General features: G+C 50.8%; 1 protein-coding gene and 1 long non-coding RNA gene across 14 annotated transcripts in view; one reads left to right on the top strand and one right to left on the bottom strand.

Moving 5' to 3' along the window:
* Pitpnm2 (phosphatidylinositol transfer protein membrane associated 2) overlaps nucleotides 1-27,685 on the bottom strand; it is a 133,411-nt gene that overhangs the window by 94,587 nt on the left and 11,139 nt on the right. For 10 of the 13 annotated variants that reach the window (XM_052168050.1, XM_052168047.1, XM_052168055.1 and 7 more), the window contains one exon: nucleotides 4,310-4,411. The exons of 1 other annotated variant lie outside the window; for it this stretch is intronic. The gene's annotated coding sequence lies outside the window, so the exon portion shown is untranslated. Of the gene's footprint in view, nucleotides 1-4,309; nucleotides 4,412-6,668; nucleotides 6,766-6,983; nucleotides 7,100-27,685 lie in introns of those variants that run through there. 2 more of the 13 variants (XM_052168048.1, XM_052168049.1) reach the window with 2 other exon arrangements.
* LOC127672730 (uncharacterized) lies at nucleotides 5,729-7,590 on the top strand. Its single transcript, XR_007975004.1, has 3 exons — nucleotides 5,729-5,941; nucleotides 6,450-6,571; nucleotides 7,328-7,590. It is a non-coding gene; the product is annotated as an uncharacterized LOC127672730 (long non-coding RNA).

Genomic DNA, 27,685 nt, shown 5'->3' with positions numbered 1-27,685 from the left:
GCCATTACTGCAGCTGTCCCCTGCTCCTCCTGCTTCTTCTGACCACTGCTCCAGCCTGCTCACAGCAGCGCAGCCACAGGCCGTCAATGCCCTGAATGCTCTCGTGACTTCATACCACTCAGAGTGAAAGCCAAGACCTTAACCGACCTACCCTCCCTATCTTCTGACCTCTGCCTCCTTACCTTTGCTCACTCATCACCCAGTCAGCCCCACACAGCCTCAGTCTCTCAGTCCCTCCCCAAGCCCACCTCTGACAGTAAGAGCGAGAGTCACACAGGCTCTGCGCACTCTACCGCCAAGCTGTAGTCGCAGGCCTGGCTTTCCAGCTTGTGGGACTCCCTACACAACTGTGCTATTGGGTTATTATTGGGAGGTGGCAGACATTTTTAAGGGGTGGGGCCAAGAACACTGGGGGCTTGCCTTCAGAGGGGAAAAAGGACTCCACTTCCTTTCTCTTCTCCTGCCTTTCATTTCTGGCTTTGAGGGAAGGGTTCTGGTTTGCCACATGAAGCGCCATGAAGTGGGACCTAAAAGCATCAGGAATGACAGGTCATGGACCGAAGCTTCTAAATCATCAGCCAACCCAAAGCTTTTCTCATCACCAGTTGATTATTTCAGGAATCTCTCACAGTAACAGAAAGCTGGCTAACATGAAGCGTGCTTCTACAGGTAATCATGAGCAGCAGAGAGAAAGAAACATCAGGCAGACTGGGCCACCTTGCTGGACACACAGTGAGCGCATCTGCAGGAAGCAGTGCTTTGCCTAAGCAGATAGGACCCCCAAAAGAGTGAAAAGGACTATCTTTGGGAAGTGCATGCCAGGGGAGGGAAGGCCTGTGGTCGGAGAAAGCGAGTCCTTGGAGGTTTGTGGCCAAAGTCCATGTCCAGATCCTTCTGGATGTGAGTCAAAGCGGCCATCAGACTGCTGGAATACAGGCAGAACAAGCCGGCAGGAACTCATGCAGGGCTGGCCTCAGCATGGCTTGTGTTGGGGTTTTGTCTAAGCTCCACCCCACACCTACCTGGCAATAGCCAGGTATGCCCCGCCCCAGAGATCTGGCCCACTATAAGAGGGGCTACTTGCCCCTCCTCTCTCTCTTTGCTCTCCGCTCTCCCACATACTCTCACCTCTCTGCCCCTGGGGCTCTTCCCCCCCTCCACGTGGTCATGGCCGGCCTCCTCTCTCTCTCTCTCTCTCTCTCTCTCTCTCTCTCTCTCTCTCTCTCTCCACCTTTCTCTCTCTACCACTAACTCCCATCCCCTATTCTGAATAAACTCTATTCTATACCAAGTCTGTGTGTGTGTGGTCCCTCAGGGGCAGAGGTGCCCAGGCAAGGGCCCGCCTGGACACCTTCCCCCACGCCGCCTAGCCACACTCACCTAACCCCTATACTCCCCCCTTTAAGCCCCTTCATCATCCTGCTGAGTCCTTCAGCTTGGACATCAAATCTCACCCAGTTCTCCCACCAGCGCTGTAAGGAGAGCAGAGAGCTGAGGACAAGCTCTTGGCCCTCAGGAGCCTCAGGGTGGTGCCTTTACTCCATGCCAGTAGGCCAGTTAGCCTTTCCCTTTGTCCTCGCCTGTTCTGGGCTGTGGTGTGGCCTAGACCCAAGGGAATAAACTGGCCAATGTTTTCATGTGGAGACAAGACTGCTCACAAAGAGAGATCAGAAGCTGTGCTCCAGAGGCTCAGCGGCCCAGGTAACAACAGCCTAGGTCCAAACTCAGGTCAAGAGCAAGGTGTGGAGTCTATGTCTGTCACTGCTGTGCTCTGAGGCCCTACCCAGGCTCTCTTCCTCTAGAGGAGACAGTGACCTTGCTGAGGCCTACCACAGAGACAATGGCAGGAAGTACCCCTCCCAGCCGGAGCCTACTCCAGGATGTCGGAAAGAAGCCAAAAAGGCCTGTTCCTGGAGACCCGGGAGACCCTTCCTGCTGCATTCCAGCCTCAAGGACATCGAGGTGACCCAAGGCTAAGTGCTCTCTATTCAGTCCCTCAGAATGAGCATGTTCAACTTGCGGAGGGCAAACAGTCTCTGCAGCTGGGACCCTCTTTGGGGCAGACTCTCTGTAATGCCCGTCTCCGGTCTAGGAAATGAGAAGATAGCAGGCTGCTGAGAAAGAAGCCAGTTGTGCTGCCCGGCCCTCCAGCCCACCACCCTTCTGGAAGGAAAGAGCTTCGAGTTCCTTTGGAGCAAGAAGCTTCTCTAAAAATAAACTCTTGTTTGTTGGGCTCTTTCCTTCCTCGCCCTGGCAGAGGACAGGGGGGACATTCCTGATCACAATACCTCTGACAGGGCTGCCGTCCACCCAGGGACTTGCTAGAGTTCTATGCCCATCAGTGACTACAAACCCCAAGGACAGCTCAGAGGCCCACTGTGAGCGAATGTAATTGTCCCATTCAGGCCTGTTCTCCAGATCTGGGTTTGCAGGACAGGCTGAGGGAGCAGGAGAGGTACAAAGTCTCAACCATTAAAGGGTCCTCAGCCTGACGGCACTCAGACACAAAAATGCTTCGGAACTTATGGTGACACTACTATTATCAGAGGTACAGCAGTATGCTGGGACAATATGAAAAGGAGGGATGGGTTAGTATAGGGTGGGGGTCTTACAAGGAAGTAGTTGAAACGGGCTCAGAAAGGAAGACATGAAATTGGCCAACAGAGTGGGTAGAGGAGACTTCAGGACACGGGCACAGCACAGAATGCACCAGGAGGCAAACTGCTCACACGGGGGGCTCTGCTGTGTCTGCTCTATTCACAGCTGCGTCCCTGGCACCTGGAATAGTACCCCCCCCCCCACCGCGCGCGCTTACAGGCTGGCACGACATGCACGGTACACCTAACGTACAGCAAGTACTTGATAAGCACTTGTAGGATACGGGAGTGACTCGGAGAAACCACAGAGGACCCTGGGTGAGATGGGCTGCGAGGCTGTCACCTCTGTAAATTCACTGATGGCAGCTGCCAAGCAGGAAAGAGCCCCTTCCTGTGAGAAAGGAAACAGGAAGTAGAGGCCCCAAGCCAAAGCAGGGGCAGGGTCTCTCTGAACACCAAGAGATGACGTCAACAGTCAGGTTCTGTGGGGCAGGGTTCTTGGGGGGACTCTGACTCACGCTGGAGGCCAACCTTACACGTGCACGGCAACCACGGGGCCCAGACCTGACCACAGAAGCCATGAGTGGGGGCTGTGTGCTCTGATGTCACTGATCCCATAGCTCCTCCTATACAGAGACACCTTAGAAAGTGAAGTAAAAACAAAACAAAGAAAACAAAAAAACATACCACAGCACACTCTCCTTGGCACTTGGAGGCCTTTTCTTGGCAAGTGAAGAAAATGAGCAATTAGAGAAAAGAACAGCCCTGGGTGCCAGCCTGCAAGCAGAAGCCAGAGAGAGGCAGCCCTGCAGCCCTGGGCCCTGGGAGTTTCCAGTGAGGAAGGGGACCAGAGGGCAGGAACCAGGAGCAAGTCAAGGCTGGCCCCAAGGCCCAGCACCATATTTGGAAAGCTGGACTGTGTGCTCCAGTCAGAAGTTGGGGCAGATCTCAAGCCTGCTGCTGGCCAGCCGTGCAACTGAGTCTAAGACCTGAGGCTTCCGCTCTCTCAAGTAAGACGGAGGTCCAGTGGCCACAAGGAGGCTGGGGCCAGTAAGCCCCTCCCCTTCTTCCCTAGAAGGAATGTGCAGCATCTGCAATCCCAGAGCTTGAGCCTTCTCATGAGTGTTTAGAGCAGAGCCCATGGGAAGTCAGGGAGGAAGGCACAGCCGGTTTACCGCCCGGACTTTCCATTAGAGGCTCTTGGGTCAAGCAGGAGGTCAGAGGAGACACTGTTGATGAACCAAAATGGCCAGGGTGCACAGTGGGTTCGGAGGGGCGGAGCCTGAGGAAACACATGGACACCAGTTTCTGGGTGACTGCTACAGCCGGTGGGCTATGGTGAGCAAGCAGCCCGGTCCTGGCTCTCCACAGAGGCCAGGGGTCACGGGGGTCCTAGACCCCAGAAAGAGGGTGCCTCAATCAAAACTCCTGCCTACCTTGTCCCATGTGTCATCTAGAGCAGAGAGCCCAGACAGAACCTTGAGAATAAAAAGCAGAGAACCTCCTTGGTATGCTCTGGATGTGAGTGAGGGGCCAATGGCCAGCCAGAGACAGAATACCTAAGATATTGTCATTTAATCACTAGGTCGCTCACTGTCCACCACAACAATCAGAAAGGTTTTCAAGGGAAGAAAGAAATGGCAAAGGCTCACAGTTCACAGGCTTTAAAGGCTGGGCAGGAAGGTAGGCACCACACAACGGTTGGTCTTTACCTGTAGATCTGAGCAGCTCTGTCAACGTCTCCACCACAGGAGGAGGAATGGTCAGTATGTCTGCAGGAGGGAGTCAGGGACCAAGACACACGTGCCAGCATCCTGCAGGGAAAGCCCAAAGGTACAGGAGATGAGTCGCCTGAGTCTCTCATCCCTCTATGCCAACCGCTAGGGAAATTGGCAGAGCTGGCCTCAGCCTGGACGATACCAGACCCAAGCCTTAGTAGGGCAAGAGGACCAAAGGGTGTGGCCAAAGTGGAAGGATCCATTTTACAAGCTTGGTGGATACATTCAGGGAGGGAGTGTCTATCTCAGAACCAGGGGTGGATCTGCCCAGCTAGGAAAACTACACAGGAGGGAGACAGACAGTTGCACTCAGCTGCCTGCTCACACACAACCAGGACTCTTGGCTTCCAGCCTAATGGTTTCACCCAGGACCCTGTTAGGATTAGAGGACATCAGGCTATAATGTGGGGTGGGGTAGAGACAACTGGAAAACTAGGGAAAGCAGGACGGAGTCAGGAGACGCTTAGCTGGACACTTGGTTGGAAGATGCAGGTGGCCGCCAGCCGTGCCACCGAGCTTCTAATTCCCTTCATCTAGACACAGTAGGAACAGAAGACGCTGAGCTCACAAAGACAAGATAAGAATGATAGAGAACTGGGCCAGGGGATGGTGGTACATGCCTTTCAGCTCAGCACTCTGAAGGTAGAGGCAGGCTGATCTTGGTGAGTTCAGGATAGCCAGGGCTACACAGAGAAAACCAACCAACCAACCAAATAGATAAAAAGATAAATAAATAAGAAAGTTAGAGAAATAGGTTTTTGTGAAGTCCCAGTCACTTACAACTACTAAAGAAGCCACTGCTCAACCCAGGGCTGCCATAAGAACTGCAACATGCCCAGTCCACGCTACAGTCCCCTAGTCTTATCTGCCAAACATAGTCCCTGCCCTTGCACCCAGGTACTGGAAACAGGCAGCTCTCTAGGAACCCCTCCAACGATGTGCCCTGGAGTTCCCCAGCAGGTTACAGACACTGAAATAGTCCAGGAACCAGTGACCAAGCTCAGGATGGTCTCACTTCGAAGGCTGAGGCCAGACACCAGGACTAGTAAAGACAGTGACTGTGGGTGCAAGGGCAGGCAGTCCTGACAGAGGTAAAGGATGTTTAATGGCAGATTGCGATGACAAAGTGATCAACTGCCAGTGAGCAGCACACCAGCCAGCAAGTCAGAGGAGAGAAAGAGAGAATGGGGACGGGGATGGGGACGAGGACGTGCAGAGAGCGAGTGATGCACAGCAGTGGGAGGTGTGGCTGGAGGGAACTGTTGGCTCTTCACACGCCGCCCACACCGCCCCTCCTACACCCTAGGGAACACCATGGTGAGGGAGCGAGCAACTTTTGGGGGTTGGCCTTCAGAGACACAGCCTCCTTGGCAGTCCTGACCCCTGAGCTAGCAGAACACCCCAGATTCCCCAGAGCCCAGCACGGACAGATATTCAGGCTGCCCAGTTCGCCCCACATGCCACAGCTCACCAAGCTCCATGTAACTATACCATCCCAACTCTCAGCTTCCACTGCTGCCCTTCCCCACAGCTACAAGGCCATCACGCAAGGTCCCCATATTCCAGGTAAGGGAAACCGTGGGGAGTGCTGAGTGTCGGTGGCGAGCCAGTTTTGTCAGGCAAGTACCTCTATCCTACCTGGCTCCCCGTGGGTGAAAAGGACAGTGGTGACTCACTCAGCAGAGACTAGGGGAAAGAAGACTCTGGGTCAAAAAAGCAAAGATGGCTGTCTTGTGCTGAACCCTCTGGAGATCAGGCCTCACAGACAATCACTTGTGGGACAGAACTCAGGGTGTTCAGAGCTCCGGTAGAATGAAACAAAAACATGTCACTGGTCAACCCAAGTTCCTCCAAACACATGGACCATACACAGGGTGAAGTGAAGCACCCCCTTGCTGAAGTCTATTGCACGCCTGCTCCATGTATGTGTAGCCATGACCCCAGGAGCTCCAGTCAGTCAACACTCATATACAGTATGTGCTGCTATTCCTAGGAACAGGAAGAAAACATTTTGCTACTTTAAGTTTTAAACTTCAATCTCTAAAATGCTCTTCGATGATGTGGAAAATTGCAGGGGAGATAAAACAGTAAACGGAAACCAAACCTGCCTGAGAGACAAGGATGGCAAGAGTTGGAATTGCTTTCCTCAAAAGTTTTCTGAACCCTGGTGCTGTTTCAGTCAGTGGAAGTGAATTGGTAAGCGAATCTGTTTCTCTATACAGTTTCCATTAATAGAATATCAGTGTCTCCTCAGCCCCACTAAATAAATGTCAAACAAACACTTAAAGAATACCGGTTTGATGGGGTGCCAAGCAGCTCCCTTGCCCAGACGTCCACGTGCCTCTAGCTGGCCCCGGCTGGAAGCAGCTAAGAGTGGGTAGTGAGACTGAAGCCAGTGCTGCTGCCTCCACCCTCCCACCCCCCATCCCCCTACCCCCTCCCCGTTGACATGGAGACTGAGGCAGGTGGCTGCAGAATGGGTAGAGAGGATGGCACACACCGCAGGTGGCTTCAAAGCAAACCGTCCATGGCCTTGGAATGCCACCGCGAAGCAGGATCACTTAATTTTTCAAAATTTGCATATGCCTCACAATGGCATAAAGCTTACCCTTTGCAATCCGGCCATTATCATTGTTGCTTATTGGTCTATTCACGAGGTGGCACAGCCATCACGCTATCTTAATCTGCAGCACTTGTGTCCCTCTTTAAAGAAAGCCAGTACCTGTGAGAGTCACCGCTCATTTGCTCTTCCCTCCCAGCCCCTGGGGACCACTAATTTGCCTTCCGTCTGTGTCGATTTGCCTGTTTTAGACAGTTTGCATCAGTGGGCTCAGACGGTGTGTGGCCCTTTCACATCTGGTTTCTTCTTCTAAGTTGTTCTCAACGACCATGGCATGTGGCAGTCGGCCATTCTTTTAATGACTTAAAATTTTTGATGTAATTTTTTTGCAGTGCCTGTGACTGAGCCCAAAGCCTCACCAATGCCAGGCAAGCCCTCTGCCTCAGAGCCATGACGTCACTCCATCGTACAACTGAACAACATTTTGCTGAATAGAGAGAGCACTCTTTGCTTCTCTGTGCATCTGCCGTTTGACATCTGTATTGCACTGGAGATTAAGGAGTCGCTGCTGTGAACACTCATGGTCGAGTTTTTGTACAGACATATTTCTAATCTCTTTTAATCTTTAAATAAAATATAAAATTTAGTTTGCTCATTTGTTGTAGCACTGGGCATTAAACCCAGGGCCCCACACTTGGTAGGCAGATGTCCCCCACAGGCTAGATCCCCAGGTCAGTGTTGGTCGCTTAATTTACACAAGGAACAAGTACATCTCCATTTTGAAAGCTATCAAAACTCAACAGATCTGTCCCTGCAGAACCCCCTTCCTCCACCCAGACGCTGCCTCGACACCACCTTGCTTCACTGTGATGACAGTGCCTGAGAGGAACTAGGTGAGCAAACCAGGCCAGGGAGAGCAAGCACACGACACAGGGCAGAGCAGAGTCCCACCTGAGTACTCTGCTCAGGATGCACTTAGCTTAGAATCAGTTGGCCAAGCTGCGTTCTCTCCCCCATCCCCCGGGAGAGGCTGTAGACAGATGGACTCTGAAGTCAGGCTCTACCACATCCAGGTTCTGAGGCCTCAAGTGAGGTGCTAAGACTCTTTAGGACTTGGTTTTCTTGTCTGGACAACAGCCACTAGTACAGACTTTGGGCATCTCTGAGAATGAGTCTGTGAGAGCAACCACTTAGCACCTGGCTGGACACATACTGTTGCTACCTTTACTCCCTCATATACACACACGGACACACACCGGACCCTGATGTGAGGGCCCAACACACAGTCACTTCTGAACAGGGGGCTCAGTGTCAGGGGGCTGAGCATTACATCCAGTTCCCCAACTGCACGCCCAGTTCCACACGTACCATCCCAGCTGTACGCCTACCCATAACCCCCTTGGGACAGGGTCTCAGGATGTAACCCTGGCTGCTTGGAACTCATTATGCACTTGAAGCTAGCCACTAATTCAGAGCTCATCCTGCCTCTACCTGGGTGCTGTGAAGAAAGGCGCGCAGCACCATGCCACAGCTCTCATTGGAGGGCTGACTCTCTGTGTTCTCCATGAGACTGGTTTCTGGCCTTCCACAGCGTCACCTCTATCCCTACCTGAGACCAGGAAATGCCCGCCTCTGGAACCACACGTCTGGGCAGGTTGGCTGAGCATCTATCTCACAGCTTAGCTCTCTTTTGTAACCACTCACACACCACGCTGCTCTTCCTCAGGCCCAGTGTGCTGCAGACAGTGGGGCCTCTCAAGACTTTCAGAGTGGAGAGCCCTCAAGTGCGGGCAGAGACATGAGTGGGGCTGAAGGAAAGCCACGAGGAACTCTTCTCTCAACTGGAAGATGGTGAATGCAGAGCTGAAGCAGGATCCTGGGAGCCGGGAAGGCACAGCCGGGGCAAAGGGACCCAGCAATGTTTCCTTGAGAGTGCAAGAGTTCATGGGGGAAAAACCCAGTACACATACACACACACACACACAGACTGAGGAACACATAACAAAAAAGAGAAATTCTTAGCCTGCAGCAGTTGGTAGCATTATGTAAAATCCCAAGCCCACAAAAATATCATTTGGATGATAAAAAGTTAAATTTAGCTAAGTACAGAGTGACTAATACTATGAGGGAGAGGCAGCACCCCCAGCTGCCTGGAGCTGATTCAGCTGGCTTTTAGAAACTTCTGACAAGTAACCAGGGCCTGGTGGAGCACAGAATAACAGATTATGTAATGAGAGGCACAGCCTGCAGCAACACAGAAAAGTGCCAGTGGGAGACTGTGGCCGTCTTCAAGGGAAGCCCTGGCCGGCCTGAGTTGAGCCACCAGGACCCTCTCTCAGAGTTGACTACTCAGGGAACCTGCGTGCTCCACGGGCAGCCAGCAGTGACAGCAAAGACCTTTCCCAGAGTGGTCACAGCAGACTGCTACTTAGATGGCTTTCAAGAAGCCTTGTGGTGTCCCCATCTTTTGAATAAACCCTTTGACCTGTTGTGACCAACAGGGTGGGCTGGAGGTAACACTGGGCCAGGTTTGGACCACCATTTTGAGAAGCCTAATCAAAAACTGAAGGCAGGTATACAAACAGGTGTGTGTCCATCTAAATTCATGGCTGTATTCTGTCCAACAGCTAGAAGCTGTTCAAGAACGGAGGTCCAGATAAGTAAAATGTGGCCATCAATACAGACCACATGCATTGTAAAAAGGATTCCTTAAAAAAAAAAAAAGAACTCAGATACATCCTTCAATACCTGAAAATATCCTGCCAAACGAATTAAGCTGGTCACAAGAGGATTAATATCATCCATCACATAAGATGCATGTAATTCAGTCAAATTGGTAGGGACAGACAGGAGAATTGGGGGGTCACGAGGCTGAAAAGAAGGGAGACAGGGAGACAGATGTTCTGCATGAGTTTTGGTTTCCCATGAGACTGTTCTATGCGGGAATGAGTACCCAACAATAAGAATAGACTTTAACACCACTGTGCCGCACACTTTAGAATAGTTCAGTGCTCAGATGCATGTTTTATATACATTATCACAATGGGAAAAATAAGAAAAGGAGGGAGCAGAAGAGGCAGCTGTGACCTGGATGTGGCTGACTGTGCTCTGAGGGGAGCAACAGCCGCTTGGGAAACCATTTTCCTGAAGGTCACTGGGCTGGGAGAAGCCTGCCCCAGACAAGGGAAGCGGACGGACGCATGAAGGGAGCCCTGCATGTTGGGTCACTCTATCACAGGAATTGTGCCACTTGGAAGTGGGGCTTCCAGCTCAAGTCAAGCTGTTACAGGTGACACTAGAGAACAGAGGTGTTGCAGTTGACAAGACCTTCCCAGATCGCCACCTCAGAGGCAAACCCGAGAGGCTAGCACATGAGAGCTCTGGCCCGCTGTTAGGTAGCAACAGATAGACAAGTGACGGGGTGTAGCTGAGGGGTTTGCAGAAAATTCTGTTCCTAACAGGAGACTAAGGTGGACCTTTTGTCCTCTTCAGAACCCATGAGTCACTAAGAGGAGTCCGCGCCTTAGTGAGGCTTGGGAAGAGGCTGACTTTCCGTGCCGCTCGTTCGGCATCCCAGCATCCCAGCGGGCTGGGTGTGGAAGGAGGCCGGTGCTGAGGTCTCACAGCTGCACTGGAGCTCAGAGCTCTCTAGTGACCCGCTGGAGCAGCCAGGCCAGCCGCTCAGTAGCTCCAGCACTGCGCCATCATGTGCTGCACTGTCCAGAGTGGAGACTTGAGCATGGCTAAAGTGTGACACTGGTGGGACTTCCTATGTACAGTGGGTGATTCTTAGTATGGGGCTGAGACTAGGGTCCCACCTGGAGGCTCTATGCCAGTCAGGTCAGCTCTGTCTGTGCCACAGTTCCCTCATCTCCTGAGTGTGAGTGTAACCCACTCAGCTCCCACCTCCCACAGAGCTACAGTTCTAACAGAAGGAAGTCTGCATGTGTGATCCAAAGCTCAAGCTGACTCCAGGTGAGACCTTCCATGTGAAAGAACCACGGGTCCCTGATTCACTTTGTGGTAACCAGATCCAACTCAATGATAAAAAGGAGTGACAAAGAAGTTAGGCCCGGGGACAAATGCCTGGGCTTCTGCTAACGTGTGAGAGACTAAAGTAAAAGGAAGGTGAATTTAAGGCTAGCTACATAGTAAGCTAGTGCTCTCCTTCCATCCCCCCTCCCCCTCTCCACCCCCCCCCACTTCATAAAACTAGGAAGTTGATATCTATATTGATAATCCAGAGGTCCGACACAGAACACCTGGACAGCTGGCAATCACACTAAAAGCACACGCTAGGGCTGTTGCTTGTGGTCTTCACCACTCCCTGGTTCCAAATGCTCACAGCCTAGTTCACTCCCTGAGACGGCAGCCAACAGGGACAGGAACCTCTGCACCCAGATCCCTAGCTGAAGGTAATCTGCACACTTAACTGTGTGCTTCTTGGTAAACAAGCTGGCCCACAGAGCTCAGGTACACTGGCAAGTTGTGGCTCACAAGAAGCAGACCTTGTGCTGGTGAAGAGCTGAGGGGAATATGGCGCCTCTTAGGGATAGGTGCCACCTCAGCATCTGGGAAGGAACAGGCAGAGATCATGTTTGCCTGAAGCCTTCCAGGTGACAGGGGTGGCTTTGCCGCCCTGCCTGTAACCTGACTGGCTGTCAGGAGCGCCTCATAGTTATTCTTCATCCTTGTTAGTGTCAACACAGCAGCACTGAGGTAATGATGGGAAATATTTACATACCACACCACTGATGGGTTGTTTGGACCATCTGGCTACTGGATGTGTTAAGTATTTGTCAAACACATGGCCCTTCCACGAACACTGTGCTAGAGGCCGGACCACAGAGACTGAAATGGCAGCCCATCTCTCTCTACCATGGAGAACAAGAGAGGCCATCTCCTATTTATGTCTCCATAGCGTGTGCCCATGGGCAGCCTCAGTCACCTGCAGCTTGGGAGCAGGGCCCAGGAAGGTGGCCTGCACCCCTGACGTAAGTGAGCTCAGGGTCATGACAGTCAAGTTCAGCTGAGGGCCTCCTCAGTCGTCAAGTGCTCCAAACAAGGTCTCATGTGGCCAGCGGCAGAACAACTGCAGGGGATGGCTGGAAATGCTCAGAGCAAATCAGTTCAGTTGTGTCTGCTGACAACAGTTTCTGTCACTTTCCAACATGGCTCAGGCTTACAGCTGCGGCCAGTGGAGGATGGGAGTGTCAGCCTTGCCCAGTGGGAATTTCTTTGCTCTCCATGTCCCTGCCAAGTTCTAACTCCATTCTGGACCCGTACAGATTTTTTTTTCTAGGTTGACGTCAATTTTTTCTCCTTCTTCTTTTTAAGTTTAGGGTGTTGGGTGGGTTGTTTTATTATTATTTTCTTAATTTTAGTAAAGGCAAAAAAGTTCTTTTCAGAGCCTGTTCTAAAGTAGCAATTTTCTTAATGAGGAGCACATGCTTGCCACCCACGTGAGGAGGCTGTGTCGGTGCTCATCACAGTGCCCCGTGAACATGGCAAGTCATGTCACCTCCCTGAGCCGGTGAGTCAAGGGAACAGCGGGCTGTGCGTAGCGTGGCCAGCCCGGGCTTCCTTCAGGCACTGGCAGGGAGCATCCCTGGGGTCCACTAGCAGGGGAGGCCTGGCCGTGCTTCTTCACATGTAAGCCCAAAGCAAAACTTGTTCCGCCTACAATGTCAAGTGATCCTCCAAGAAGCTAGATGTAGCAGGGCCTGCTGCAGTCCCAGCCCTTGGGAGGCGGAGACAGTCGAGGTCAAGGCCAGCCGGGGCTGCATGGTGAGTTCCCAGACAGCCTAAAGCTACTTAAGTGAGACAGTGTCTCAAACAGAACAAAATAAAAAACAAAAGGAAACTGCTATTTGAAGGAGAGAGAGAGAATAAACTTCTCCAGGGCTGATTCTGCCCTTCAGGGGCAGTTAGAAAACAGTGGGCGGAGTCTTCAGCTCATTCTGGAAAGTGTCATTTCAGAACATCCAGAAGAATAATGGTCTTAATAGACTATCATAAAATAAGCCCCAGGCACGGTGGCTCATGCCGTATTCTCAGCACTCCAGAGGCGGAGGCAAGAAGATCTCAAGTTTAAGGCCAGTCTGAGAGAGTTCCAGGTCAACCTGGAAAAGACACCCTATCTCTAAAATAAAGAAACAGACCGGTGGTGGTGGTGGTGGTGGTGGTGGTGGAGGTGGTGGAGGTGGTGGAGGTGGTGGTGGAGGTGGTGGTGGTGGTGGTGGTGGTAGTGGTGGTGGTGGTGGAGGTGGTGGTGGTAGTGGTGGTGGTGGTGGTGGTGGTGGTGGTGGTGGTAGTGGTGGTGGTGGTGGTAGTGGTGGTGGTAGTGGTAGTGGTGCACACCTTTGATCCCAGGCAGAAGCAGATCACTGAGTTTGAGGCCAACGTGGTCTACATAGTGAGTTCCAGGACAGCCTGGGCTACACAGAAAAAAAACTCTGTCTCAAGTTTAAAACACACACACACACACACACACACAGAGAGAGAGGGGGGGGGAGAGAGAGAGAGAGAGAGAGAGAGAGAGAGAGAGAGAGAGTTAGTTGTGAGACCAGAAAATAAATGTGCTGTAGTCTGACAGCTCTGACTCCCTGGGTTGTATGGGTTTGGAGGGTACCAGCTTGCTGGAATCTGGTTTAGCTAAAGTGGCCATATTGTTCTAACTACTTCTTGGGTGCTGGGATGAGCCAGTGGGTCCCGGGCCTCTCTGTATTGAAACACCCCATGGAAGGTCATTGGTCTTCCCTTTGCTTTTCTCTTTGCAATGGGTGGGGTCGACAAACCTCCCCTACAGGCAGGGGACCATGACCAAAGTTGGTCAGCACCCTTGGCCAGAGGTAGCCGAGTCCCATCCACATGTGAGATGATCCCTGTCCATCCTAAATGAGTACTCTGCTGGCCATGGCACAGCACTGAGGCTTAGTGGCAGTAACCCCTAATGACAGTACAGAGTGGGTAAGAGCTCTCACTGACAGAACACCTTCAGCATGGTGGACAGCTGTGGGGAGCCAACGTATCTCCGGCAGCGATCTAAACAGACACCTGCTCTGCCGCCTGCACCGAGAGAGCCAGGCAAATGTTCTTCTTATACATTTATCTGAGCCATGGGGAAAACACGAGAACCAGGAAGAGGACTGTGCCCAGGTCACTAGGAGCTTCACTCGTGTCAGACTCCAAAAGGTTCAGCAGCAGGCTGGAGACACAATTGCAAACAGTAGAACCGGGCAGGCCAGGCCTCCCTGTTAGGGCTCAGGACCCCAGGCCACGGAGGATCAGCTAGCTGGCCCAGCCATTCATTTTTTGGGGTGCCTTCTTCGACTCTGGTATACTGGCTTCTCTACATCTCCAAACCTGACCCTAGGGAGTAAATAATCGGGCCACGCTCTCACCAATTAAGGTGGGCCACGAACCACCAAGCTGGCCACGCTGAGAGCTCTGTGCCTTCTCTGTGGCCAGCTCTTTCTATTGCTTCCTATTCCCTTGGGCAGAGGAGGAAGGCACTAGCGAGCTGTGGCTTTCATGAGGTTATGGAGATGAACCATGTACTATGCTGGCCATGTCCAAGTGTACAGTTCAGTGGCACTAAGGTCATTTACCACGTTATGCAACCACTGTAGCCACCACCCTCTGTCTTTAGAGTCTTCATCCTCCAAACTGAACTCTGTCCTCATTAAACATGAACTAACCAGCCACTCCAGCCCCAACTCCTGGTGACTCTTGTGAACTTTTGTAGCACTTTACAATGTCCTTATTTGGAAAATCAGCTTTAATGTTACAGCTCTGTGCAACACAAGCATGTGGAAGGCCCTCCTAGATACATATGGGCTCCCCTACGCATGTATTCCTGAAAGAAAATTTTATCAGGCTAGAACACTGGGGACACAGAAAGCTCCAATTGTTTCTTAGATGCCCTGTGATGGACAGACTGACAGAGGAGAGACAAGGCCCAGGAAGCCCCTTCCCTGCCTCTTATGAGGAAGGAAGCTTGCAGGCTAATCTGAAGACACGACTCCTGAACATAAAGGCCTCCTCTGTTGTGTACACGGGATCTAATGCACGGGGCAGCTTCTGCCTGCTGACTGCAGCCTGCCTTCTGAGTGGACAAGCCCCCCATCCAGGACTTGTCTCAGATTTTCATTTTACTTAAAACCTCTTTCCTTGCCTGGGGCTTTGAGGTTAAAAACCAACCCCTCCTATTCACACGCCATATGTCACAATGCAAGTTGACACTACTTTTGTGGGAACAATTCAGCCATAAGGGTCCCAAGTAGAAAGAAAATACCCACACTGACTTGCGCATGCAGCCTCCAGAACTGTGTTCCTCAGGTGACAAGGTATCTGCATGAGAACCGTGGAAGCCAGAACCCAGCCGCAGGACCCTGGCTTCTGAAAGCACCACCCCAACTCCTTGAATCCTCATCCCAGAAGGGTCCATCTGCGGAACTCAATGCTGATCGTCTGAGAAATCTGGCAATGCTAAACACTGCAACAGGAACTCCCTCGTCAGTGTACGCTCCAGTAAGTTCAAAATGCAGTGTGTAAGAGTAGGCAGCCGTTTCTGTCCTTTAAAACAACACATATTGATATAGTAGAGACTGTCTTGGAAAGAACACACATACACACAATCACACATAAACATACACACAGACACACAACATGTAAACACAGCCAAACATATAAACACAGATATATACATAAACACACATACATATATACAATAATCACTGACAAATACAAACATAAACACATATAAACACGCATACATACATACGATAAGCACACACACTCATCCATCCATAAACACAGACTAACACACACAGAGAGCTGTTGTCTGTCATTGTCCCTAGAGAGGAAAACTAAGTCACTGAAGACACCGCTGGTAAGATGTCTGGCAATTGCCCTCGAATCATAAAATGTATTGTTTATCCAAGCAGTTTTAGAAAAAAACATCAGACCTTCTTATTTTATTGTTTCTATAGTGTATATGTTTTAGTTCCATAAATCACAGACATAATCAAATTCATCTTCTGAGTCACATGTCATGCACAACTTTCTTAATGTTTTGCCATATGTTTTTTAAAAAATGAATGAGCAAATGATTAATGAATAGCAAAGAAAAACATTGGAAAAAATCATGTTCTTTGGATACTAGAAAACTGGAAATCTTATGTTGCTAGAAAAGGCCAGGTTACAAACTGGGATGGATTCTGAGGCACGAATAAGATTCAGGTATCAAAGGTGATACACACCACTATTGGTACAATCAACAGACCATGCTGACATTTAACGCTTGTTTGAAAGAGCAGGGCAAAGCTACATGCGGTGGCACACACCTGTAATCCCAGCTGTTGGGAGGTAGGAGGCAGGAGGATAAAAAGCTGAAGACCAGGCTAGACTACATAACAAGTTTGAGGCTAGCTTGATCTATGTGGAACCCTGTTTCAACCCTCTGATTCTCATCAAGGAAGGAGGAGAGGAGGAAGGGACTAAAGGAAGGTGAGAGGATGGGAGGGGGAACAAAATGCAAGAAAATAATAAGTGGTTCAAATATCCTCAAAATACATTCTTTGGAACAACATTTTTAACTGATTCTGTGAACTTCCTTCAATGACCAAAAAAACAACAAAAACAAACCAGTAAACAACTCCTGTGAGTTGACTCAATTCTAGGAACTCTCCCTGGATCACTAAGTGCCCAATTGGAACTCTTGCATATTCACCTCCAACTCCTGTCCTAGTCACAGGCTAGCCGAGCAGGTTGGCAGCAGCCTTTACTAGACTGACTAGCCAGTCATAATATGGCTTTGAGGACAAGCTATGGTGCAGGACCTGGACCTGTGGCAATCGTAGCAGCCTCCTGGAGCATCAGAGAAGCATCCTCTGATTAAAAAAATTAATGGTAGAAGTGAGAAATCACAAAACCAGAGAAAGGAAGGAAGGAGGAAGGGAGGGAGGGAAGAAGAGAGAGAGAAAGAGAGAAAGAAAGAGAGAGAGAAAGAGAGAGAGAAAGAGAGAGAGAGGAGGAGGAGCTAGGGAGAAGACTAGGCCATTGAGAAAGGAAATGTGAGGTCCTGTGGCATCAGCCTGAGAGCCCTAGAGGACACACACTGATCACTCATTCATCTGTGGTCTCAGAACAGTCTAGCTTGTGATGAGGGGACATTACCACCCCATACCTCTCTTCAGTCACATGATTCAGCCATCAACTGAACTATCCCCAGTGGTCCCTACTAGTTAAAAGACAGGAAGGAACTGCTTTTGAGAAAGATGAGGAAAATGGTTATGAATGTGGCAGGCTGGCTGGCAAGGTGCTCTTGCACAGGTGGTGCTGTGGCAGCAGCTGACTCTGCTTTCTGCAGTAGGTAGCAATCCACCCTGCTTCTCTCACCTGGCTCTCCTGAACACACTGTACACCTTTCCAGACTACACATTAGCATTGGGATGCCAAAAGGCCCTTAAAGCCAAAGTGATACTCTGAGACCTACTCTGGGGTGGAGCATGGTTTATCTTTCCCAGAAGTGCATCCATCACCCAGAACTGAGATAATAGATATCTGGCTTCTGTGATGATGACTTAATGGTGCACAAATACGTTCTAGAACATTCTGACTCTTCAGAACTCCATTGGGAGATCTGGAGCACTCTACACTATAGCCTGCATATATCACTGCCCCTGGGCCTGCTGAGATCCTGAGTCCCAGGAGGCAGCTGGCTGAACTGTCTGATTGTCGCTCTTAACTGGAAAATGGGGCCCCCATCTCCTGGCACTCAAGCGAACAAGTGTCGGAGGTCTCTTCCCCACCAGGTTCACCAACCGGTTTCTGCCGACACACTGGAACACGACGGCAGTTGTTTACTTATCTTCTAGCTGGCCGCCATATTGTCTGGCTACTGCACGGCTGGCCGTCTTCCAGTTTATCTACTTTACAAACCCAAGACAAGTGTATCCACTTAAAACATTAATTTTTAATTAATTTTTAAAACCTCTTTTCTAAGAGTTATGTGTGCTTCTCTGTTCCAGACTATTTTATTGCTTGAATCTAGACTAGTGACTAATAAAGAGAAGGGTGTTTGCCTTAAAACGGACATTTACGGTCCCTCCGTGTCTCTAGCTGCACCCCAGGGACCCTGCCTGCCTCGCTGCAGTGCCTGAGAGCAGCTGCTCCTCAGGCCTGCTTTGGAATCTGCACTAGAGTACTCGGCTGGTTCATGAAGGGGAGTGGACACTGACGGCTGACGTTATCATGCAGAAGGCTTCCCTTGCCGCTCGGTTTCTGTCTTTCAGAGTAAAAACTTAACTCCATCAACTGCTTTGCTATCACTTACCCAAATCATCTTCACAGTTTTGTTTCCCTTTTAATTTTTATTTTCTTTTTTCATTTAGTAGGGTTGCCTAATGTTTAATCATCTTTTACGTTTATGAGGCTGCAACAAATCCTGCACTGGACAGTCTACTTGGGAAACATGGGGAGATGCAAAGACAGGAAGAAGTCCTGCTGCAGAAGAAAGGGAGGAGCCCAGGGAAAGCACAGCAGGCGCATAACCATGTCCACGCCTGCACACCATGGGGACAGCCAGCTAGCCCTTGTGAACCGATGCACCATCCACCAGGCACAGGGAGGACTCTAGACACAAATCAGGCTAGTCACAGAAGGTTTCCTGCAGGAGGCAGCACAGATAACAGGGCAAAGAAGCAAGAATGACGGCCTCTGGATTGGAGTTCAGTCCCACAAGCCCCGAGGCATACTTCTTGCCTACAATTTTCTCAGCTGGGAAACAGTGGAAATAATTACAAACTGTAAGGGGCCGTGGGCAGTAGCCAGTTCAGATTCCATTTGTATGCTGAGGCTGAGGTTCCAAGAAGTAGCTGATCTGTCCAAAAGACACAGAGCCATTTTGATCTCCTTGGCTCTAAAGGGAAGGGATGAGAAACCAGTGAGACTCTGAAGTCATGAACAGAAAAGAACACCCTGCAAGTCATGATTCCCTGTGATAAGTGCTGGGGCTCCAAGCTAGAAAAAGGACTGAGTCTGAGGGTGGTCATGATGCTGGGCTCAGCATGGTGGAGAAGGGGGAAATGGGGGATCCTAGAACCAGCCAGCTTACACCCAGGTCAGGAGAAATGCACCTACTTAAGCACACATCAACAGCTGGGCAGGGATAACTGCTCATGCTCGTGCAGTCATTTATCTAACAACCCAAGCTAAGTAGTGGTACATCAAGATCACGTTCCTCTAAGAAACACAGCTTTGGACATAGGGTCTTGGAAGACATGATTAGCTAAGGTGGGGTCACAGTCAATAGGGAAGGTCCTAATCAAGTGTGACTTTAGTCTTTATAAGAAAATAGGGGGCTGGAGAGATGGCTCAGTGGGTAAGAGCACCGACTGCTCTTCCAAAGGTAATGAGTTCAGGTCCCAGCACCCACATGGTGGCTCACAACCATCCGTAAAGAGATCTGATGTCTAAAGACAGCTATGGTATACTTGCATATAATAAATAAATAAATCTTTTAAAAAAAGAAAGAAAGAAAGAAAGAAAGAAAGAAAGAAAGAAAGAAAGAAAGAAAGAAAGAAAGAAAGAAAGAAAGAAAGAAAATAGGCAGCCGGGCAGTGGTGGCGCGCGTGCCTGTAATCCTAGCACTCTGGGAGGCAGAGGCAGGCGGATTTCTGAGTTCGAGGCCAGCCTGGTCTACAGAGTGAGCTCCAGGACAGCCTGGGCTACACAGAGAAACCCTGTCTCAAAAAAAAAAAAAAAAAAAAAATAGGCACAGGTTTTGGTCTTATACTACTGATGTCTAGTATGCATGAGGTCCTAGGGTCAACCACCAATAGCTTTTGAGCTGGCAAGGTGGCTCAGCGGGTAAAGGGACTTGCAGCAAAATCGATGGCCCAAGTTTGATCCCCAGGACAAGAAGAATACACTCCCATAGGTTGTCCTCTACCTCTACATGTATGCCATGGGCTGTACATACATGCATGTGCACACACATATACACAATAAATAAATGAATACAGTTTAAAACAACCAAGGCAGAATGACACAAAGGGAGCAATCAGTGTGGTGACAAGACTGTCAACATTAGCCTGCAAGTTACAGCCAGCAGCAGCAGCTAGGAGGAAGCCTAGGTGGGGTACCTTCTCCCTGCGGTTTCAGGAAGGGTGCAGCTCATCCAGCATTTGGACTTCGATGTGGAATGAATTCTGGGTGTTGGAGGCCATCCAACTTTTGGTCCTTAGTTATGATGACCTGAGACGCTAACAAAAAGACACAAGAGACTAGCTGCTATAGTTTGCCCTTCAGGGGCTCCAAGAGACAGGGAGAGTCCGTTCCATGTGGTGGCCCTTTCCCTGCCACAACCAACGGTCCCCTCTCTGCTGCCAGTCTTGTCTTCCCTGTACCTGAGGTCCTAATGGGAAAAGAAGACGCACTTGGCTGTGACCACTCCCAAAAAGATTGGTGGTCTGGCCAGGCCCAGCTGGGGACTCTCTCCCTTGCTCCTTTAAGCCTCAGGCAGAGCCAAAAGTGGGAGAGAACACAAAGGTTCTGAGGGAGCACGAGAACCACAAAGGGTCTACAGTAGGTCTGCAGCAAGGCCCCCCAAGCTGTCTACATCACCCACATCCAATGTCCCCGCCAGCATCCTGTGCCCCCCAGAAGTGCTATCTTCCACCCACTCTGCAGCTGGGGACCCTGGCAGGGGCCGTGGGCAGCTGGCATCTGCTCTTTGAAAAGGTATTTATCTTTCCACTTGCTGAGAGCAAAGACTGCCATAAAAGGACATGCCCAATGTCAGGTGCAGAAGTGCTCCACAGAGACAGATGTTGTTCACACGGGCATGAGGCCGCTCACTGCCAGGACTGCCCTTGCAGAAGAACCTGGGGCCCTGCTGTGCAGGAGGTCTCAGGCAGGCCAGTGGACACTGTCCCCATGCCTGCATAAACACCGTGAGGCATCATCTAGCCCATGAGCACCGGGGGTTCTAAGAACGTCTGTGCCAAGCCCCTGAGCTTGAGATTTCTATTTGTTTTCTTTTACCATTTCATCATCTGAAGTTTATAGTCCAGCAGCCTTTAGTGCAAACATAAGGCCGTGTGGCCACTGCTGCTGTTCTAGAGCATTTCATCATCCACTCCCACAGCTCCCGGCTTCCCTCCACACTGAGCCCTGCTAACCAACCACCAGTCGACTTTCCACCTCAGTCTGGGGACTGACAGTGAGTGGGGTCACGCATATTGACCTTGTGTGGTTGTCTTCTTTCACTTAGAACATCCTTTCAAAGCTCCACCCCTGTGTAGTGTGTTATTCCTGTCTATGGCTGGATGCCCCCACCGTATGCAGGGCCCATGTTCTGTTTATCTGGTGTTGGAAAGTCCAAGCCGTGCCTCTTGGTCCTGGTCTCCGGGCCTACTGTGGACACTGGAGAGAAGTTGCTGAGGCCTCTGCTCTTGCTTCTCACGGGTGGCCTGTGCAGTGGACACACTGGTCACGTGCTAATTGTTCTCCACAGCTGTTGCAGTATCTTCCAGCCCACCAACTCCTCCACATCCTCTCTAACACTCACTTTATTTTTAGAGGTTTAAGATCACAGACGAGCCCAAGACTCTGAACAGATACAACCAACAGGATGTGGCTCCACGGCCCTCGGGGCCAGGTGTCCACATTAGACCAGTAACCACTCAGCACAGGACAACGCTGGTGTAGTCAGGAGGAGTTATTTCAGGTTCCTGCTTTAGGGCTTTCTGGCTGTGTGACTTTGGACAAATACTTTAACTTCTCTGGGCCTCAACTAATCCCACTATGGGAAAGGAGCTCGGGTGGAAGTTACACATGCCCCTGGAGCAAGACTGTGACTGACCCTAGAGCTTTATCATAAAGCCTGTAGGATAACACATAAGAGGTAGGGTGGTGGTTTCCTCATTCCTTGCCTGTCTTTTACAATTAGCACGAAAAGGGCGGGAATGTTTTCTCTTCCATCTCTTCTCTGCCTTCAAATGAGAAGGACAAAATAAAGGAAAAAGCAAGGAGTAGGAGGAGTCTACATGTTCTCCTGAGGACAACTGTAGCAACACACACACACACACACACACACACACAGAGCTATATGACTCTCATCCTTTATCATAAACTCAGTTTCCCTAATCATGTCATCAGATCCAAGCAAGTAGGACAAAATTCCTACCATGAAGACATAAAGGTGAAAAGAGGTGAAGCAGCCCACCAAGATCACAGGGTACCTCTCAATGGGGTTCCCACTCTTCCCTATCAGTCTGGCCAATACAAGAGATAGCATGGGCACCGTCCACACACAGGGCCACACCCAGAGACAACCCTGCAGCCATGACTCTATCACAGTGCCTGCCTCTCTGGTGTGCCAGGGCCTTCCCTCCCTTTATCTCCCACTCTGAGAGAGAGAGAGAGAAAGAGAGAGAGAGAGAGAGAGAGAGAGAGAGAGAGAGAGAGAGAGAGAGAGAGAGATTGTTCATGCTGACCAAGGTCCTGACTGAGAAGTCCCAGGAAGGAAGCAGCCCCGTCCTCTCTGCTAGTGGAGGCATGTGTTCTTATGGGCCACTAGCTGATATCTCCATAGTGACAGAGTGACACAGGCAGCGGGGCTAAAAATAGCACCTCTACCTGATGAAAGCCCTGCCTGTCCAGTTCCGGCTGCGTGGGACTCTGAAAAGCTTGGGGACCAAGATCTCCACAAGAGAGGCCCTTAGGCCATTAGAAGGGCGACGGCACACTCAGCTCCTCCAGGGAGCAGCGCAGCCAAGGTCCCGAGTTAATGGGCTCTGTGTGGGTGGCCCCGGAAGGCCTGCAGTCACCAGCATTCTTGTTCTAGTGCAGGCAAACTCCCCTTCTCAGCAGGCCAGCTCCTCTCAGCCCTGACAGTGAGAAGCACTCTCTCCCCAGCGGAGCTCTGTGACAGGCTTCTCAACACGGTTCACACAGTGCTCCGCGCAAATTCTGAAGGAAGCCATGCAGGCTGCTTAGGTAACCCCAAACGTGTTCAACCCCCAAACAGTAGGTCAGTCAGTGTGGAGCTCAGAGCCGGGCAGCCAGCATTGGAGACCAGGAGGCGGGGACACTGAGGCACACCTTCCCCTTGGCCCCAGCATCCTCTTCTCTACCCTAGGCTGACCCCAAACACAACTGTGTGACAAAGCAAGGACATGGCATGGAGCGAATGGCACAGAAAAGCGCATAGCACCACACTCGGCAGGACTGAGAGTGTGTTGTGACAGTGTAGCCTGGAGACCCCTGTGAATGGGCATTTCCCACGTGTGGACGCTGTTGGTCAACTGGATGCTGCCAGATCAGCCAGAACATTGTCACACACAGATGCCAAGCTTAGCCTGGTCCAGGAGAGCCCAGAGTTGAGCGAGAGGTGTCTCGGATGGAACCTTTGCCAGAAGCAGGACCGCAATGGCAAACCGACAGCTTCATGTGTCACTAAAAGCCAAACGGGTGGGTATAAAGCTCAGCGCTACCGTGCCCAGCACGGCTAGCGCCCTTCTCCACCCTCCTCACTGAGGGGAGGGAAAGGTTGGTTTTTTTTTATTTTTTTTTAATGTTCATAGCCAGGAAATACCACTTTTCACTAAAGCTACTTGATTATTTAAAGCCATTTTATTCTGTTGGTTAGTTTTAATTTTACTACACACACACACACACACACACACACACACACACACACAGGTGTTTTGCCTAAATGTATATCTGTGCCCCATGAACGTGCCTGGTGCCCTCAGAACTAGAAGGGGGCATCAAATCCCCTGGGACTGAGTTGCAGATGGTTGAGTCGCCCTATGGGTGTGGGGATCAAACCTGGGTCCCCGGGAAGAGCAGCCAGCACTCTTTAATCGCTGAGTTAAATCTCCCCAAGCCCTATTTAAAGCCTTTAAAGAATTATTGAGAAACATTCTCAAAGTGAGATAACTTCACATGTCCCCTCAGATGTTCACATGTATGATCCGTTACAGACTTGAAGTCCCATGTCATCAAGGCTCTCTGCCAGTTATGAGCCCCTTCCTATCACCTCCACCCGCCCCGCCCCACCCCATCCCACCGGCTCCACCCCATCCCACCCCCACCCACTGTTGGCCCTGGTTCTCTCAGTACCTTTGCCTGGGTGGAATGATGCAGGACTTTTTGCGACTCACTTGCTTCAATTAGCATAATGACCTCAAGTTCAATCTGCACGGTCCTATATCACATATCCATCCCGTGGCTACCCGTTTTATCTACTGATAGACTGTAAAGCTATCTGACTTTTAAATTGTCTTTGTAAATTTACCATGAACATATATTACTCTGAAATTTTTAATGATTTACTAGTGTGTCTGTCTGTGGGTGGGTCCATGCATGTAAGTGTAGCTGCCCCCCCCCCAAGACCAGAGGTGGCCAGCCCTCCTGGTCACAGTTATAGAGAGTAGGGTCCAGCGTGGGCACTAAGAATTGAACTCAGGTCTTCTGCAAGAGCAGGGAGTGTTCTCAACCACCAAGCTCTCTCTCCAGCCCTGAAGGCTTTTAAACCAAAGAAAGGGGCCACTTGCTCCTCTCTCTCGGATGCCTCCTCCCTAGTCTCAACCTGCCACTCCATCTGTGTGACCGTGGACAGAGCTGCCTTCCCCTTCCTCTCCTGTGTAATCTCTAACATGGATTCCCAGCATGACGATGTCAAGGTAAATCTATAAACAGCCTTAAAATTCTCCAGGAGAGCATGGTGAGTGCGGCTAGCCATTCTTCGTGGTCTGAGTTAATCATTAAGTACCCATAATCCTGAATGGGAAACACACCTGGCCTCACTGGTCATGGTAATGGACTCCCCAAGTTGCTTGTTCCTCAGGCACATGGATAGTTAATTAGGGCAATGAAAGCAAGTGTGGCTTTGTGAATTCCAGGCTGACTTCCTGTTCCCACTCAGCTGCCCAGACTAGTGATGTCATGTCACTCTCTTAGCTACCTTTCCTGAGCGCCAAAGGACAAAGACCCAGGGAACACGTGTCCCCTGTGTTCCCTGCCACTTCCTGCTGGGAATCAGGAAAACCTCAGGCCACTGAGCTGAGACACCTGCGTCCTTCTGCAGGCCCTTAGCATGGGAAGGAACCTTCACAGGCCCACGCCATAGGTGAGACCCTTCCGAATGCTCTGATGGTAAGACCTACCAACCTTCACACCTGGGACAGAAAAACACGTGATCAGGATGATAGTGCACAGCAGAGTCACTCTCGTGGACCATCTCCTGCCCAGGCACAGGGAGGTGTGGTTATCAAAGGCCACCCCACCTCTAGCTCTCAGCCTCTTGGCCAAGAATGATTTTTTTCTTCTTGGCTGTTGTTTGGAGGTTTTGTTTGTTTGTTTTTCGAGACAGAATTTCTCCGTGTAGTCCTAGCTGTCCTGAACTTGCTCTGCAAACCAGGCTGGCCTCGAACTCATTAATCTGCTTGCCTCTGGCTCTTGAGTGCTGGGATTAAAGGGGTGTGCCACTACCCAGCTCATTTTTCAACTTGAAGTAAACAAAAGCCAAAATCTCACTGACCCAGAAACACCCAACCAAAATGTGGCCTGTCTACACAATGTTTGCTGCTCACCCCTAAAAAGGCAGGCAATTCTGGTGTATACTATAAGTGACCCCTGAGGCCATGACACCAAGTGAAAGAGGCTAGTCCCCAAATGAGGCATGATGCCACCATCCCTAATATGACATCCCTAACAGTATCAACTCCATAAAGGCAGGAAGTAGACCAGTTGCCAGGACTGGGGAGGAGAGTGAGGAATTGTTGAATGGGGACAGAGTCTCAGCACGGGAAGATGCTGTGGATGGATGGTAGCTGCACGGCCACCTGAGTGTCCTTACGGCTATTAAACTGTACACTTAAAATGATCAGGGTGATGGATTTTTATATTGTGTGTATTCTGTCACAGGAGACAAAGGACCGAGGCACTGACATATGTACAACCTGGTGGCGCTGAAAATATGACGCTGAGTGACAAAGAAGCCAGACACGAAAGGTCACACATTATGTGCTTCTGTTTACAGAACATGTCCAGAGTAGGTGACTATGGAAACAAAAAACCCATTCATTTGCCAAGGGGCCGGAGGAGAATGGGGGCTGCCAACGGGTATGAGGTTCCCCTTTTCGGGGGTAGAGTGTTCTGGAACCAGAAAGAAGATGGATGTAGTAAATGTCACCAGTCATATACTTCCAAAGTGCCTAGTGACTCACACTCTGAATGCCGCCAGGCTTCAACTCATGACCTTCCCTGGAGAGATGTAAAGAGATGGCCGGGTCTATCCTCTCCACAGAGAGGGCGCCAATGGAAGGATTCCACACAAGACAGCTTGGCGGCCTAAAGCAATCACTGGAATTAGTCACAAGAACAGGGAGGATTCTCTACCAGTGAGAAGTCCACTGGGCAACACTCCCACTGCAGAGTCACACTGCTGCATGGACAACTCACAGAAAGACGCACCACTGAAGCCGGTCTCACTGCGCAGTGAGCGGCAGCAGCCCCACCCCCACCAGAGAGCACTACCTCCTGAGTTAGCCTTCCGACAGGGAGGGGCCCTGAAGGCTGTGAACAGCAGTGGCAGTACACGCGTGGGTCCGTCCGCTCCCCGAGTAGGGAATGTGATTAAGTACGCTCTCAGAGAGATCTTGTGTAGACCAGAGCAGTGGTCTTCTTCTTCTGTCTTCTCCCCAGACCCTTTCTTGAGCTCTTTATGCCTCTGCCTATGTTGGAGCCCACTTCACTTTCTCTGTGTCCAAAGGCTGGGACCCTGGATTTTCAAGTGCTCTGTCAAGGTCTGGGTCAAAAAGGAAGCTGTCAATCGACAGTCTGGGAGAACAGGTAGGCCTAGTCCTGAGACCCTAGGACTCTACTCCAAGTTCTGAACCAGCCCAGGTACTCTGAGTAATATATATCAGCCTGTCCTATCTGCCTGGACATTCGGGCCCCAGGAGCTAAACCATGAGGCCAGCAATGAAGTCTGACTTCAAATGGTCAGCGAAGCCTCAACAGAGTGTCTGCACCCTAAGCAGTTCTGCTGCACCCAACACACTGCCTGGGCACCCAGGGAGACGCCCCACTCCTGCCTGGGCACCCAGGGAGATGCCCACCCCTGCCTGGGCACCCAAGGAAACTCCCCAACACACTGCCTGGGCACCCAGGGAGACACCCCACTCCTGCCTGGGCACCCAGGGAGACACCCCACTCCTGCCTGGGCACCCAGGGAGACTCCCCACTCCTGCCTTAGGGGCCTGTCCCAGTTTGCTCTCTGTTGCTGTGATAAATACCACAACCCGAAGCAGCTTAGGGAGTGTGGTTGTTTGAATAAGTATGACTCCCCCATGGGCCTGCTCATACTCAATGTTTAGCTAGCGGGACTATCTGAAAGGGTTAGGACCAGGAGACATGGCCTTGCTGGGGGCAGTGTGTCTGGGAGCAGGCTGCTGTGGGTCAGGGTGCAGCTCATAGCCTCTGCTCCAGCTCCTCCCTCCATGCCTCCGTGTGCCCGTCCTGCCACGCTGGCAGTGGAATAAACCTGACTGTAAGCGAGTCCCCAACTAAAAGCTCTCTCAGCAACAGTTGCCTCAGTCTACTGCTCTCCACAGCAATAGAACCCTGACCAAGTCAGGGAGCAAAGGGTTTATTTCCACTTATGGCCTCCACCATGCAGGAAATTCAGGCCAGAAATTCAAGCAGGAACCTGGAAACAGGAACTGAAGCAAAGG

Source organism: Apodemus sylvaticus, chromosome 22, assembly GCF_947179515.1.
Source record: "Apodemus sylvaticus chromosome 22, mApoSyl1.1, whole genome shotgun sequence".
Classification (NCBI taxonomy): domain Eukaryota; kingdom Metazoa; phylum Chordata; class Mammalia; order Rodentia; family Muridae; genus Apodemus; species Apodemus sylvaticus.
This window is presented reverse-complemented; position numbering and strand designations above follow the sequence as displayed.